This window comes from Puma concolor, chromosome B1 (assembly GCF_028749965.1).
Source record: "Puma concolor isolate L17-30 chromosome B1, mPumCon1.1.hap2, whole genome shotgun sequence".
Taxonomy (NCBI): Eukaryota; Metazoa; Chordata; class Mammalia; order Carnivora; family Felidae; genus Puma; species Puma concolor.
This window is the reverse complement of record NC_141670.1, coordinates 85,485,647-85,502,914: the sequence shown is the minus strand read 5'-3', so window position 1 is coordinate 85,502,914 and position 17,268 is coordinate 85,485,647.

Genomic DNA, 17,268 nt, shown 5'->3' with positions numbered 1-17,268 from the left:
TGCAATACATAAGGGAAGACGAGGCTTTTCTAATAGTGATGGATTCAAACATTGGATTCACCATTTAATTTCTGTGTGACCCTGAACAAGTTTATCTCTGATTTTCAGTTTCCAAATGAATAAAGCACCCACCTACGACCACATTAGATTGTTTCACAATTTTATATTTTCCATGTTTCATCAAGCTGATAACACAAAACAATATCTTATCTCAGTGAGTCCACATCTGTGAGATACGTTTGCATGACTAATGGTACTCACTTAAATCTGTTTGAGACTTTAATCCCAGAATTCCTTTTCTCTCCATTTTTGAGTGCGTAAGAATTAGCACACATCTAGCATGAAAATTCCCACTAAGAAATCACAGAAAAAAAAGCTAGCCAATCAAAAATGCTACTGTAATATTATCTCAAAGTAAGTGTAATAGAAAATTCTAGCAAAGTTTTTCATGTAGGGTTTTCTGTAAACCACTATTTGCAGTTATATTAATATACAAGATCAACCACAAAACATTGCAAACTTCTCAATGGTAGCCATTATGTCTTATATTTTCCCTTTGGAAAGGAGGGGCTATACCATGCTATGTCTGTATAATCTGTGGGGTGTGGGAGGTTCAGAGTGCAGTTAATCCACACATGCTCGTGAAGGGATAATTTGGTAACATTAGTTTTAGATCCGTTAAAGTCTATTTCAAATCCACAAGTCTTAGATTTCACAAACTAAACTTAGGTGTAAATGCAAACAAATGTAAATTTGAAAGAGAGGATGTGTATTTTTGGGGTGACATAAGCAAACGTGGCGGCAAGGCTCCCAACACAATTTACATACCCAGAATTACTTATTCTTGAAAGTACCTGCAGACATCATGTGTAACTATTTCCAGCACTTCTTCTGTTTTCACCACTTTGAACATAAAAGTTAACTTTGTGAACGTAAAATTTTCCTTTGCCTGATCTATAACTTCATTTCTTATTCATGTTTTACACAGAATAAGCCAACTCTTCCTTTTGAAAGCCATTTTTCAGGAAAACGGGCATTCAATGTTTGCATGAATTTCTGACTTTATGTAATCTATAGTAAATTTTGAAATGCTTTCTTGGAATATAGCACATTTTCTGTGTGCTATATTGGATAGGAATCCAAATAGGTACCATATTACTCCTATCTAAAATTTGCTATGCTGTTTTAGCTATATATATGATAGTGGTTGCTTCTGTGGTTTATGTAATTAATGCAGTGTTTGTGACAATACTATCTTACATTGGACAAATGCTGGTGTTTGGTGGGTCCTTATTCGGAATATTTTGGAATATAATCATTATTGTCTCTTTTAATTTAAGACTTACGGCTGAGGAATTTTAGTAATATTCTTAGCACTTCTCAAGGCATTTGTTCTGAGGCCTGCCATTACTTGGATATATCATTAGATGTGAATCACCTAGTTTCTCTAAGCCCCAGTTTCTCTCAAAGTGAAGTAGAAATATAGTGAATTTCCTTTTAGAATTTTGTAGGATTAACACCTCTTCTTGGCGATGTTTTTTAGACTCCTTTAACCAGAGCAAGTGTGACCTAGGTTTAAATTTGAAATTCTCCAGCCAAATTTTATATGAGGACTTCTTAATTTTAATAAAAAAATAAATCAAGTTGTAAGTAAAGTTTATTACAGAAGAAAGTAATGTGTCTTCAATAGTACTTTGCTGGTGTGTTTTTTGGAATATAAATTCTGTAAAAGATAAAAAAAAAACAACACACCAAATTCTGTAAAAGATTACTTGGTATTCTACTTTAAAATGGTTCTTAAACCAACAAATTTGTGAAAGAAGTCAAACAATGCAGGGTTTTCCAGAAATTTTAGTATATTAATAGTCATTTTGGACCTTAAAGAGAGAAAAATTTTATGAGATCTAATTATATCACCTTTTTTTTTTTTTTTTCCTTCAGAGTTAGTACCTTTTGTGTTCTGTCCAGGAAATCTTATCTTAAGATTGCAAAGATTTTATTCTATTTTTTTTTCCTTTTAAAGGCTTATAGTTTTAGTTTTTATATTTAGGTCTCTGCACATTTTTATGTTGGTTTTTAAGAATGATGTATGTAGGGGCGCCTGGGTGGCGCAGTCGGTTGAGCGTCCGACTTCAGCCAGGTCACGATCTCGCGGTCCGTGAGTTCGAGCCCCACGTCAGGCTCTGGGCTGATGGCTCAGAGCCTGGAGCCTGTTTCCGGTTCTGTGTCTCCCTCTCTCTCTGCCCCTCCCCCGTTCATGCTCTGTCTCTCTCTGTCCCAAAAATAAATAAACGTTGGAAAAAAAAAAAAATTTAAGAATGATGTATGTAAATAATTTTTTTTCAACCCAGTTGAAACCCTAAAAAACCCAGTTGGTCCTATTTCGTTTGTTATCCTTTCATTTTTTTTCACTTTGGCACAGCTGTCTAGTCCAATTGACCATATATATGGACTTTCTTCTCACCTCTTCATTCTGTTCCATTGATTTGTCTGTCAATCGTTATGCCATTACCACATTGCTTTGGGTTTTATGGCCTCATGGTAAATCTTGATATCTGGGAGTATAAATCCTCCAACATTGTTATTTTTACAAGAGGAGTTTGCCTCTTCTAGCTCCTCTATATTTGCATATCAATCTTAGAATCAGCTCACCAAGTTGTAAAAGAAAGTCTGCTGAAACTGCATTGAATCTGTAGATAACATTTGGGGAAAATTGTAATGTTAACAACAAATCATCCAAGTCATGAGCATGGTATCTCTCCAGATATTTAGATGAAGTGTTGATAAACTTTTCTGTAAAGGGCAAAGTCGTAAATCTTTTAAGTTTTGCTAAATTTTATGATCTCTGCTGCAACCTCTCAACTGTAAAAGCAGTCTTAGCCACATGTAAACAAATAGGTGTGACTATATTCTAAAAACAAAAGCAGGCCACCACTGTAAGCCACAGTTTGCCAACCCCAGATTTAGATCATCTTCAGTTTCTCCCAACAATATTTTGTAGTTTTCAGAGTACATGTCAGTAAAATTATGCATAAGTATTTTATGTTGGATGCTTTTGCAAATTACATTTAAAAACTTTAGATTTCCAATTATTCATTGCTGTATACAAAAATATACTTTTTGTTTTTATATTTATCTTGTATCCGGTGACCTGCTAAATTCAATTATAGTTCTACAAATATTTTTTATGGGTTCCTCAGGAATCTATTGTCTGCAGTTTATCTATTTTTTTCTGATATTTGTGACTTTCTTTTTTTTTTCTTTTTCTTTTTTTTTTTTTTTCCTTATTTGATAGCCCTGCTTAGGATCTCCAGTACCAATTGAATAGAGCAGGCGTATTTGCTGATTTTAGGAGTAAAGCATTCATTTTTCATTATAAAGATATTAGCTGTAGCCTTTTTTAGGGTTCTTTCTATTTCTGGTTTGCTGGGAGGTTTTCTTATAGCTAAATGGTGAATTTTGATAAATGCCTTTTTTTCCCCTTTATTCAATTAATGTGGAGAATTATATTGATTGGCTTTCAAAGATATTTCTGTGTAGATTTCTCTTCATGTAATATCTTTGTTTTTGACAGGATATTTCTGCCTTCACAAGATAAGTTGAGAGGTGTTTCTTTCTTTTATATTTTCTTAAAGGTTTGCTTATAACCTTGTATAAAGTTGGCAATATTTTTTCTTAATTTTTTATTAGAATTTTCCAGTGAAGCCATTTGGACCTAGAATTTTCTTTGTGGGAAAAATTTTTATTATGAATTAAATTTCTATAATAGATATAATTAAAACATTTTATTATTATTATTGTTTTTTTGTATGTCAGCCTTTTTAACTTACGGCTTTTGAGGAATTTGTCTCTTTCTTTTAAATTGCTAAATTTATTGCCATAAGTTTGATGAGGGAGCATCAAGTAAGCTGAGGGCAAAGTACAGGCTAACAGCACCCCTTTGTGCCCAGGTGGGATATGTGTGATATTCCTTGGACTCTCCTGGCTGCCCAAGAACAAAGGAAAGGAAAGAAAGCAAATGGTTGACTGACAGAGACCACAGTCATGCAGGACAGGAGTCTCCTTCAGTTTACAGATAACTTAGTAAATTGCAAGAAAAAAGCAATCTTATCTATAGCCTAATCTTCAGAAACCTATAGACTCCATTTCCTGGAGCCCCAATATCACCCTCATCAGGATGTAAGGGGGTTTAAGTGCTTGACAAGGTGATGTGGGAAATAAAGCCAAATGAAAAATTAAATCCCCTTTCTGCCTATTAGCCCATTGACAATTCCTTGAAACAGGCATAGTGACCCTCCTCTAGGAGCTCAGCTGCCTTGATGACTTTGCTGCGGGCAAAAGGGAGTCTTGGCTTAATGTTATCCTGACTCCTCCCCGCGCCCCGCCCCCCTCCCCCCCCCCCCCAGGATCCTATGAGTTTCCTTAAACACATAATTATTTTGCAAACTTCCTTTATCTTTAACCCCCAAGTATATGTTGGCAATTATACTCCAACCATATGCCCCTGCTAAACATCTGAAGGTCTCATGACTGAGGCTTTACTAAACAGTAATAAATGGTGTTTTCCTAACAACAGCTAGCCCCTCAAGATCCTGGAAACCTTGCTTCCAAAATTCCTTAGAGACTTATGCTATTACCAAACCCCTCCCAACCTGAAGGTGTATAATCAATCTCTCTTCCCAACCCCAGTGCAGCTCTTTCTGCCTATGGGTCCTGTCCCTGTGCTTTAATAAAATCACCTTTTTTTGCACCAAAGACATCTTCAAGTATTCTTTCTTGGCCATCGAATCTGAATCCCCACCATCACCCCAAAACCTCATCAAATTGTTTTAATATTCTTTACTTTTCATTTATGTCTGCAGTATTCATTGTGATGGCTCCTCCTTTAATATTGATATTGATAATTTTTTGTTTCTCCCTTTTTTCTTGACCAATTTAGGTTGAGAGTTACAATTTTATTGATCTTTTCATTGTAACTTTTCTCATTGATATTGTTTTCCATTGCATCTCTTGTCTTTATTATTTGCTTCCTTCTCTTAACTTTGTTTTGCCTTTTTTTCTAGATTCTTAAGGTAGAAGCTTATTCTATTGATTTTACCTTTTTTACTTGCAATATAAGTATTGATAATTATAAATTTTTATCTAAGAACTATGTTAGCTGCATTCCTCAATTTTTGGTATATTTTGTATTCATTATCATTCAGTTCAAGGAATCTTACAATTTCCTCTGTGATTTATTCTTTAATCCATGGTGTAATTAGAACCTTATTGTTTAATTTAGTAAATTGTCAAAACACGCTCTGGGAAACTGGTAAACACTACTTTTTACATCTAAAATATATATACTTGGAATGTATATATATTTTCCAAGGTGGAAAATATCCAGAGCTGGGTCATATATACATATACACTCATATATATATATATATATATATATATATATATATACACATACATATATATATATTTACATTAGATATATAAAATATACTTATAAATCTAAGTAAGGTAATTAATGTGCTAGATTTTGATAAGATCAACCTTTAAAGACTGTTCAGAATAATATTGTTAGTACATTAAATCATCTCTTGGCTCTATTTAAACTCTTTCTCCCCTCTACTAAGCACCAAAACATTTAAGAATATGTCTGTTCTTCTTATATATATACATATATATAGATATAGACATATCTATCTATCTATAGATAGATATCTATCTATATCTATATATATTATATACATATCTATCTATATAGATATGTATAGATATGTATATATATCTATCTATATCTATATATATTATATACATCTATGTATATCTATATTTATATATCAATATATATCTATATAATATATCTATATATATATATATCCCAAAGGAATATAGTAGGTTTGGATTCATTCCATGGAGTCACTGAGACCCAAGATAGAATGGTGTAAGTGTGCAGGATATAGCTTCAGAATCAGAGCAGCCATGATCCTACAAGTCAAGAGGGCCTTCGGTTAAGGACATCATTCCTGATGCAGGATAAATACTTATAAATGTGATAAAAGTTTCCAAGCATACCAGTCTCAAATAAATAAAACACATTAGCAGAAAGAATTACTATAATATATATTATTAAATAAAACTCCATTCTTCTATACAAGACAAGAAAACAATGAGATGGATAAAGCTACTAAGAAGTGTTAATCATAGATAGTAAGTGGTCTAGCAGCTTTTGAGATATGGGCAAAAATCATAGGGTGTGTATTAAATACAAATAATACATAAGTGAGTAGCTTATGAGGCATAGGCAAATTTGTAATATGTGTTAAAAATAGATAGTAAGTAACCTGAAAAACATGTTAAAAATGGGTAGTATAATGAAATATAAACAAGAACAAAGATACTACTTATAGATAGAAGGGATAGAAAGTCATAGTTATGATCATGACTTTCTCAGCAGAAATTTTTATAGATCATCTTTAAATTGGCCATTCATTGGTGATATCCAGTATAGTCCTGTTCTAGCGTTACATGTTCTGTGTCCATAAAACGTAGTTAAAATCCATAGCTGTTTAGGAGGCTAATTGGAAATACACGTCTTCACTCCAATGTCTCTAATAGAGCAAGCGTGTGTTTTGGTCCTAGATAACTTTCATTGGTGTACCCCATCCTTATTCAAACCTCAATTTCGGTCTTCACCACTACACCATCATTAGAGAAGGAAGATGTGGCAGAGAGAGAGAAAAAGAGACAGAGGAAGAGGTTATATGAACACTGTATTATCCAGGATTTGGGTTAGTGAGGTCTTTCACCCATGTACTCTATCGTTAAGTATGCTTAACCTGGTGCCTGGGGTCTCTTCTTTTGCTTCTCATTGTGAATTTTAGATTGATTTAATAAATCATGTTGTTTATCTTCATTTGGCCAGAAAGGCTTTTCATTCTGATTCTTCCAGGATAGTAATTGGAGGCTACCGCTTCATCAAGGTAATTGCCCAAACAACAATAACTATAATAAAACTAATGGTATTTTAGTAGATGATTATAAGCCTTTTATTGGCATATTTGATATTTGTCAAGAGTGCTTCTGAAAATTGATTTTGATAAATGTTTTGAATAAATTTTAGTGAAAAACTCAATAAAAAGTGATTATAGTGTAAAATATATATGTAGATCACAGAATTAAATTATCAAATTATTTCACACTTGCAAAGAAGTATTATGTACATTTATACACATATACATATATAACGTGTGTTGATATATGGATTTGTATGTATATGTATATATGTGCATACAGATACACATATCTACATGTAGATCTATAAGTTCTCAGATTTTGATTCTAGCCAGAATTAATTTTATTTATTAAAAAAAATTAACGTTTATTAATTTTTGAGACACAGAGACAGAGCACGAGTTGGGGAGGGGCAGAGAGAGAAAGAGACAGAGAATCTGAAGCAAGCTCCAGGGTCTGAGCCATCATCACAGAGCCTGATGTGGGGCTCATATCCACGAAGCGCAGATCATGACTTGAGCTGAAGTCAGACGCTTAACTGACTGAGCCACCCAGCCTCCCTGATTCTAGGAAGAAATTATTTCTCACCAAAGTAAATTCAACAAACATTTACTCAGGGTCTATTTGCCAGCCACAGAATCAATAACAATATCAATGTCAGTTTGACATTTTTTTTTTTTTTGTCAGCACATATCATTGCTACTGACTTTGGATCACATCTTTTACATGTTGTAAAACGTGCATAAAATTAAATTATAGAGTTAATTCAAGAAGATGTGTATTTTCCATTTGCATTTTCCAAGTACCTGTGATGAAAAGTAAAATCCCTTTTACAGTTAATCATTGAAATAAATGCCATCACAATTCATATTGTGTACATTTATGATATGCTTTCACCATAAATCTAAGTAAAGTAAGTAACGTTTTTTGAACTAAATTTTGATTAGTGAGTTCAGCCTTAAAAGACCACTGAGCACAGTATTGTCAGTTCATTAAATTATCTCTCAATTCTACTTAAACCCCTTCTCTCCCACTTAATAAGTACCCAAACATTTAAGATTCCATATACATTACATATATGAAGAATTAAGGATGTTATTATTTAATTGCTTATAATTCACCTGTAGCTTGAAAGTAGGTGTCCCTTCTCCTTTACCATGGGTACATCTGACCTTTCAATTCAAACAAAATCACCTGTTTCTAGCAGGAACCAGTTCTGCAGTGTCTAATCTGCTCTGCTAGCCTTTTGCCAGTCACTTTATTCAGATATCTGTTTTTAGTGGGGCTTCCACATCCATAGTAATTTCATTACAGAAATACAAGGAGATCAGGAAGCACACATCCATGGAACTGGTGAGTTTCCTTCTTAGTGGTAGCGACAATTACTCCAGAACAAACAAGATGAGACTGAAAGACACTGACTGGAAGTCAATGTTTTTTTGTTTTTTTTTTTCTCAAGAACCCTTCCCTTCACAGGGTAGTTGTCAATTTAGAGGCAGCAGAGGGTAGGGATGTATACTTAAGCCAGACCACCTGAGTTCAAATCCTTGTTCGCTAGTCAGTTGTATATGACCTTAGTCAAGTTGTGTAATTTCTCTGGGTTTTGGTTTCTCCATCTGTTAAATGGATATAATAATAGTTCATATCTCATAGCATTGCTGTGAGAATTTAATATTTGAGATTCAGCGACACAGTAGGAACTATAAGAAGTGTTAGCTAGTATTGCCACACCTCTGAAAAAAACGCAATATAACAACTTCTTGAAAACTTAACTAATCTTTAAGAGAAAGATTATCCTATTATCATGATCACCAAAAAACCCCAAAAAAACAAAACAGAGGTGGGGAGCAACCTTGAGGTAAAGCTGCATTTCAGGCATGTTTTAATCAAAATGGAAACTTGAGGGGTCCTGGGCCAGGTTTTTAAAGACCCAAAGGCTGGGGGCTTCTGGGAAGATGGCGGCATAGGAGGACGCTGAGCTCACCGCATCCTGCGGATCACTTAGATTCCACACACACCTGCCTAAATAACCCAGAAAATCACCAGAAGTCTAGCAGAACGGATTCTCCGGAGGCAAGCGTAGACGAGAGGCCCACGGAAGAGGGTAGGAAGGGCGGAGAGGTGGTGCGCACTACACGGTCTGGCGGGAGGGAGCTGGGGCGGAGGGGCGGCCCGCCGGCAAGCAGAGGCCCCGAGTCTGACTTGCAAAAGCAGAGGGGCCGGATGGAGTGTGTTCTGACAGCAAGCGGGACTTAACATATGGAAGGTTATAAGTTAACAGATCTGCTCTGACAACGGGAGGGCTGGAGGACAACAGGAGGGAGAGTTGTTGAACCCCGGACGACAGAGTGCAGCTTGGCAGGGAACAAAGGCGCTTGCCAGCGCCATCTCCCTCGCCCATTCCCCAGCCAAAATCCCAAAGGGAACCAGTTCCTGCCAGGGAACTTGCTTGCACCTCGCAAACACCGAAGGCTGTGCTTCTGCGGATCCATCCCTCCGGCGGGTCTGACTCCCTCCCGGTGCTGCAGGGCCCCTCCCAAAGCGGATCTCTGAAGGAAAAGCAAGCTAAGCCTGACCCTCCAGCCCCTATGCACCTTGCCGATCCACCACAGCTAATACGCCAGATCCCCAGCACCACAGGCGGGCAGTGTGCAAGTAGCCCAGTGAATCCCGCCCCTAGGAGAGGGGAAGAGAAGGCACACACCAGTCTGACTGTGGCGCCAGCGGTGGGCTGGGGGCAGACATCAGGTCTGACTGCGGCCCCACCCACCAACTCAAGTTATTCAAGACAGCACAGGGGAAGTGCCCCGAAGTCCCGCACCACTCCAGGGACTATCCAAAATGATGAAACGGAAGAATTCCCCTCAGAAAAACATCCAGGAAATAACAACAGCTAATGAACCGATCAAAAATGATTTAAACAATATAACAGAAAGTGAATTTAGAATAATAGTCATAAAATTAATCACTGGGCTTGAAAACAGTATAAAGGACAGCAGAGAATCTCTTGCTACAGAGATCAAGGGACTAAGCAACAGTCACGAGGAGCTGAAAAACGCTATTAATGATCTGCAAAATAAAATGGAGACAACCACGGCTCGGATTGAAGAGGCAGGGGAGAGAATAGGTGAACTAGAAGATAAAATTATGGGAAATGAAGAAGCTGAGAAAAAGAGAGATAAAAAAATCCAGGAGTATGAGAGGAAAATTAGAGAACTAAGTGATGCACTGAAGAGAAATAATCTACGCATAATTGGTAATCCAGAGGAGGAAGAGAGAGGGAAAGGTGCTGAAGGTGTACTTGAAGAAATCATAGCTGAGAACTTCCCTGATCTGGGGAAGGAAAAAGGCATTGAAATCCAAGAGGCACAGAGAACTCCCTTCAGACGTAACTTGAATCGATCTTCTGCACGACATATCATAGTGAAACTGGCAAAATACAAGGATAAAGAGAAAATTCTGAAAGCAGGTAGGGATAAACATGCTCTAACATATAAAGGGAGACCTATAAGACTCGTGACTGATCTCTCTAGTGAAACTTGGCAGGCCAGAAAGGAATGGCAGGAGATCTTCAATGTGATGAACAGAAAAAATATGCAGACAAGAATCCTTTATCCAGCAAGTCTGTCATTTGGAATAGAAGTAGAGATAAAGGTCTTCCCAAACAAACAAAAACTGAGGGAATTCGTCACCACTAAACCAGCCCTACAAGAGTTCCTAAGGGGGATCCTGTGAGACAAAGTACCAGAGACATTGCTACAAGCATGAAACCTATGGACATCACAATGACTCTAAACCCATATCTTTCTATAATAACACTGAATGTAAATGGACTAAATGCTCCAACCAAAAGACATAGGGTATCAGAATGGATAAAAAAACAAGACCCATCTATTTGCTGTCTACAAGAGACTCATTTTAGACCTGAGGACACCTTCAGATTGAGAGTGAGGGGATAGAGAACTATTTATCATGCCACTGGAAGTAAAAAGAAAGCTGGAGTAGCCATACTTAGAAAAACTAGACTTTAAATTAAAGGCTAGAACAAGAGATGAAGAAGGGCATTATATAATAATTACAGGGTCTATTCATCAGGAAGAGCTAACAATTATAAATGTCTATGTGCTGAATACAGGAGCCCCCAAATATATAAAACAATTACAAACATAAGCAACCTTATTGATAAGAATGTGGTAATTGCAGGGGACTTTAACACTCCACTTACAGAAATGGATAGATCATCTAGACACACGGTCAACAAAGAAACAAGGGCCCTGAATGATACATTGGATCAGATGGACTTGACAGATATATTTAGAACTCTGCATCCCAAAGCAACGGAATATACTTTCTTCTCCAGTGCATATGGAACATTCTCCAAGATAGATCACATAATGGGTCACAAAACAGCCCTTCATAAGTATACAAGAATTTAAATCATACCATGCATACTTTCAGACCACAATGCTATGAAGCTTGAAATCAACCACAGGAGAAAGTCTGCAAAACCTCCAAAAGCATGGAGGTTAAAGAACACCCTACTAAAGAATGAGTGGGTCAACCAGGCAATTAGAGAAGAAATTAAAAAATATATGGAAACAAACAAAAATGAAAATACAACAATCCAAACGCTTTGGGATGCAGCGAAGGCAGTCCTGAGAGGAAAATACATTGCAATCCAGGCCTATCTCAAGAAACAAGAAAAATCCCAAATACAAAATCTAACAGCACACCTAAAGGAAATAGAAGCAGAACAGCAAAGACAGCCTAAACCCAGCAGAAGAAGAGAAATAATAAAGATCAGAGCAGAAATAAACAATATAGAATCTAAAAAAACTGTAGAGCAGATCAACAAAACCAAGAGTTGGTTTGGAAAAAATAAACAAAATTGATAAACCTCTAGCCAGGCTTCTCAAAAAGAAAAGGGAGAGGACCCAAATAGATAAAATCATGAATGAAAATGGAATTATTACAACCAATCCCTCAGAGATACAAGCAATTATCAGGGAATACTATGAAAACTTATATGCCAACAAATTGGACAACCTGGAAGAAATGGACAAATTCCTAAACACCCACACACTTCCAAAACTCAATCAGGAGGAAATAGAAAGCTTGAACAGACCCCTAACCAGTGAGGAAATAGAATCAGTCATCAAAAATCTCCCAACAAATAAGAGTCCAGGACCAGATGACTTCCCAGGGGAGTTCTACCAGACGTTTAAAGCAGAGATAATACCTATCCTTCTCAAGCTGTTCCAAGAAATAGAAAGGGAAGGAAAACTTCCATACTCATTCTATGAAGCCAGTATTACTTTGATTCCTATACCAGACAGAGACGCAGTAAAAAAAGAGAACTACAGGCCAATATCCCTGATGAATATGGATGCAAAAATTCTCAATAAGATCCTAGCAAATCGAATTCAACAGCATATAAAAAGAATTATTCACCATGATCAAGTGGGATTCATTCCTGGGATGCAGGGCTGGTTCAACATTTGCAAATCAATCAACGTGATACATCACATTAATAAAAGAAAAGGTAAGAACCATATGATCCTGTCAATCGATGCAGAAAAGGCCTTTGACAAAACTCAGCATCTTTTCTTAATAAAAACCCTCGAGAAGTCGGGATAGAAGGAACATACTTAAACATCATAAAAGCCATTTATGAAAAGCCCACAGCTAACATCATCCTCAATGGGGAAAAACTGAGAGCTTTCTCCCTGAGATCAGGAACACGACAGGGATGTCCACTCTCACCGCTGTTGTTTAACATAGTGTTGGAAGTTCTAGCATCAGCAATCAGACAACAAAAGGAAATCAAAGGCATCAAAATTGGCAAAGATGAAGTCAAGCTTTCACTTTTTGCAGATGACATGATACTATACATGGAATATGCGATAGACTCCACCAAAAGTCTGCTAGAACTGATACATGAATTCAGCAAAGTTGCAGGATACAAAATCAATGTACAGAAATCAGTTGCATTCTTAAACACTAACAATGAAGCAACAGAAAGACAAATAAAGAAACTGATCCCATTCACAATCGCACCAAGAAGCATAAAATACCAAGGAATAAATCTAACCAAAGATGTAAAAGATCTGTATGCTGAAAACTATAGAAAGCTTATGAAGGTAATTGAAGAGGATATAAAGAAATGGAAAGACATTCTGTGCTCATGGATTGGAAGAATAAATACTGTCCAAATGTCAATACTACCCAAAGCTATCTACACATTCAATGCAATCCCAATCAAAATTGCACCAGCATTCTTCTCGAAACTAGAACAAGCAATCCTAAAATTCATATGGAACCACAAAAGGCCCCGAATAGCCAAAGTAATTTTGAAGAAGAAGACCAAAGCAGGAGGCATCACAATCCCTGACTTTAGCGTCTACTACAAAGCTGTCATCATCAAGACAGCATGGTATTCGCACAAAACCAGACACATCGACCAATGGAATAGAATAGAAACCCCAGAACTAGACCCACAAACGTATGGCCAACTAATCTTTGACAAAGCAGCAAAGAACATCCAATGGAAAAAATACAGTCTCTTTAACAAATGGTGCTGGGAGAACTGGACAGCAACATGCAGAAGAATGAAACTAGACCACTTTCTCACACCATTCACAAAAATAAACTCAAAATGGGTAAAGGACCTGAATGTGAGACAGGAAACCATCAAAACCCTAGAGGAGAAAGCAGGAAAAGACCTCTCTGACCTCAGCTGTAGCAATTTCTTACTTGACACATCCCCAAAGGCAAGGGAATTAAAAGCAAAAATGAACTACTGGGACCTCATGAAGATAAAAAGCTTCTGCAAAGCAAAGGAAACAACCAACAGAAGGCAACCAATGGAATGGGATAAGATATTTGCAAATGACATATCGGACAAAGGGCTAGTATCCAAAATCTATAAAGAGCTCACCAAACTCCACACCCAAAAAACAAATAACCCAGTGAAGCAACGGGCAGAAAACATGAATAGACACTTCTCTAAAGAAGACATCCGGATGGCCAACAGGCACATGAAAAGATGCTCAACATCGCTCCTCATCAGGGAAATACAAATCAAAACCACACTCAGATACCACCTCATGTCAGTCAGAGTGGCTAAAATGAACACATCAGGAGACTATAGATGCTGGCGAGGATGTGGAGAAATGGGAACCCTCTTGCACTGTTGGTGGGAATGCAAAGTGGTACAGCCACTCTGGAAAACAGTGTGGAGGGTCCTCAAAAAATTAAAAATAGACCTACCCTATGACCCAGCAATAGCACTGCTAGGAATTTACCCAAGGGATACAGGAGTACTGATGCATAGGGGCACTTGTACCCCAATATTTATAGCTGCACTGTCAACAATAGCCAAATTGTGGAAAAAGCCTAAATGTCCATCAGCTGATGAATGGATAAAGAAATTGTGGTTTATATACACAATGCAGTACTACGTGGCAATGAGAAAGAATGAAATATGGCCCTTTGTAGCAAGGTAGATGGAACTGGAGAGTGTGATGCTAAGTGAAATAAGCCATACAGAGAAAGACAGATACCATATGGTTTCACTCTTATGTGGATCCTGAGAAACTTAACAGAAACCCATGGGGGAGGGGAAGGAAAAAAAAAAGAGTTTAGAGTGGGAGACAGCCAAAGCATAAGAGACTCTTAAAAACTGAGAACAAACTGAGGGTTGATGGGGGGTGGGAGGGAGGGGAGGGTGGGTGATGGGTATTGAGGAGGGCACCTTTTGGGATGAGCACTGGGTGTTGTATGGAAACCAATTAGACAATAGATTTCATATATTGGAAAAAAAAAAAGAAAGACCCAAAGGTCAACTAGTTCTTAGCCTGTGTTTCATTCTTAGGATCATAAATAAGGTCACAGTCATGGACTTTGAACTCTGAATCAGATGAGCTAACTGGTAACTACTGCCATGTACTCTCAAAAGCTATAGGAAACACTTACTAGTAATTTATTTTATTTATTTATTTTTTTAGTAATTTATTTTAAAGACAAATAACCCAGTTAACAAATGGGCAGAAAACATTAATAGACACTTTGCCAAAGAAGACATCCAAACATAACAGACACATGAAAAGATGCTCAGTATCACTCATTATCAGGCAACTACAAATCAAAACCACAATGAGATACCACTTTACACTTGTTGGAATGGCTAAATTTAACAACACAAGAAACAACAGGTGTTGGTGAAGTTGCAGGAAAAGGGGGACCCTCTTGCACCACTGATGGGAATGCAAACTGGTGCAGCCACTCTGGAGAACAGTATGGAGGTTCCTCAAAAAATTAAAAATAGAACTACCTATGATTCAGCAATTATACGACTTGGTATTTACCGAAAGGATACAAATATATAGTTTCAAAGGGGTGTGTGCACCCCGATATTTACAGCAGCATTATCAACAATAGCTAAACTATGGAGAAAGTCCAAAAATTAAACAAACAAACAAACAAGGATAAAGAACAAACTGAGGGTTGATGGAGGTAAGTGGGTGAGGGAGGTAAGACGGCTGATGGGTATTAAAGAGGGCACTTGTGAGGAGCCCTGGGTGTTGCATGTAAGTCATGTATCACTGAATTCTACTCCTGAAACCAGTCTTTCAATGTATATTAACTAAAATTTAAATATAAATTAAAAAATAAAAAGACAACTGCCAATTGGCAAACATTGCCTTTGGAAAGAAAAATCAGATAATAAAAATGTATTGAACTATGATTTTATTGTTAATTATTTAAATTCAAAGAAAGGTTATTATGGTCACTTCTATGAGGTTTAGTTAATTTTAACTTCTTTCTACATTATAATTTTATGAATTATGGTAGTTTCAAATTATTTCATCAGTCTTGGTCTTTGTTTTTAATTTATACAGTGGAATTTACTTGTTCATTGGTGTGAGGAATTTTCAATATCTTGCCAAACAGCCTGTGGCAACTGAAAATACAGGTTGCATATATTAGACTTTTCTCTTTGAGTGTAGTGCAACAAAAACAAACTGTGCTGAAAACCCAACATCATTGAATTGCAGGCACTTCTATAACTAATTCAAAATAGTTTTATTTTCTGTAATTAAGAAAACAAATCTGACCTATTTATTTAGGAGGCAAATAGTACAGCAAAGCTTATCTCATGGTTGTAATTATTTTCAATTTCACTTTATTGTTATTTATGTTTTTTATCTCCCCAACGTAACTAAATGCTTTATATCCCATTCAGCCCATCTTGGTTTAGAACTCATATATACTAGTTTGGTCAGTATTTGTAGACCAGTTTTATTATTCTTATGTACTCAGATTACACTTTAAAACTCAGGTTTATGAAGAAAATCCCCATCAGTTTTCCAGAGCATTGTGAAAACCTCTCTAGTAGCTCATGGTGGTCACATGGTCAAAGTGTGCTGTCGGACATAGATGCCCCTTAGCCCTGTGGGCAGCTGGAGCCCATAGGCTAGTAAGCCCTAGCTAAGAGCAGCTTTCTCCAGTGCTCCCGGGCAGCCGGATCACAGCAAGTTCTGAGATGGGAGGTGTCCTCTGGCAGCAATGATATCTGGCTCTGTGTGGTCATGAGATGTCATACTGTCTGGACATCTATTGCAGCTCCCAGCTGCAGAGTACACAGCATCCGTAAGTGTGCTGAAGGAGGTATGACAGGAGCCCACTTCGTAGGAGCCCAAGAAGCTCTGCTTCAGTCCAAGTTGACGGTAGGACACAGATCCGCTTCTCCATTCCTAATCTGCATATTCGTGTATACAGTGTCCGCCTTTTGTGGCCACCATCTTTGTTACAGAATCCAATCCCACGCAGGCCTGCTTTCACAATGAATGCCCATTCTGCAAATTAGAGCTTCAGCAATTGCTATGAAAAAGTCTGATTAGATTTGAGATCCTTGGCATTATTACAAGAAAATTCAACACTACATTGTCTCGGACAGAAAAGAATGCTCAATTTCTTTAACTATCATTTACAACTATGGTAAATTTTTGAATTGTTAAAATGGTCTTTACATGTTTATATATCACTTATTTTGTTGATAGTGACTATCTGCAGATGAACTTTTTCATAAAAATGAAATTTTTTTACGTGGAATTTTATGCACATTTAATATTTAAGTCACTTCTAATATATTTCTATTTTTTTAAACATATACTCAATTGTAAAGGAAAGATGGTTAAGTGTTTATTAAACTCCAGGAGCCATATCCTTTTTTTCTGTGATGACTGGAAAATTTGGGGAAGC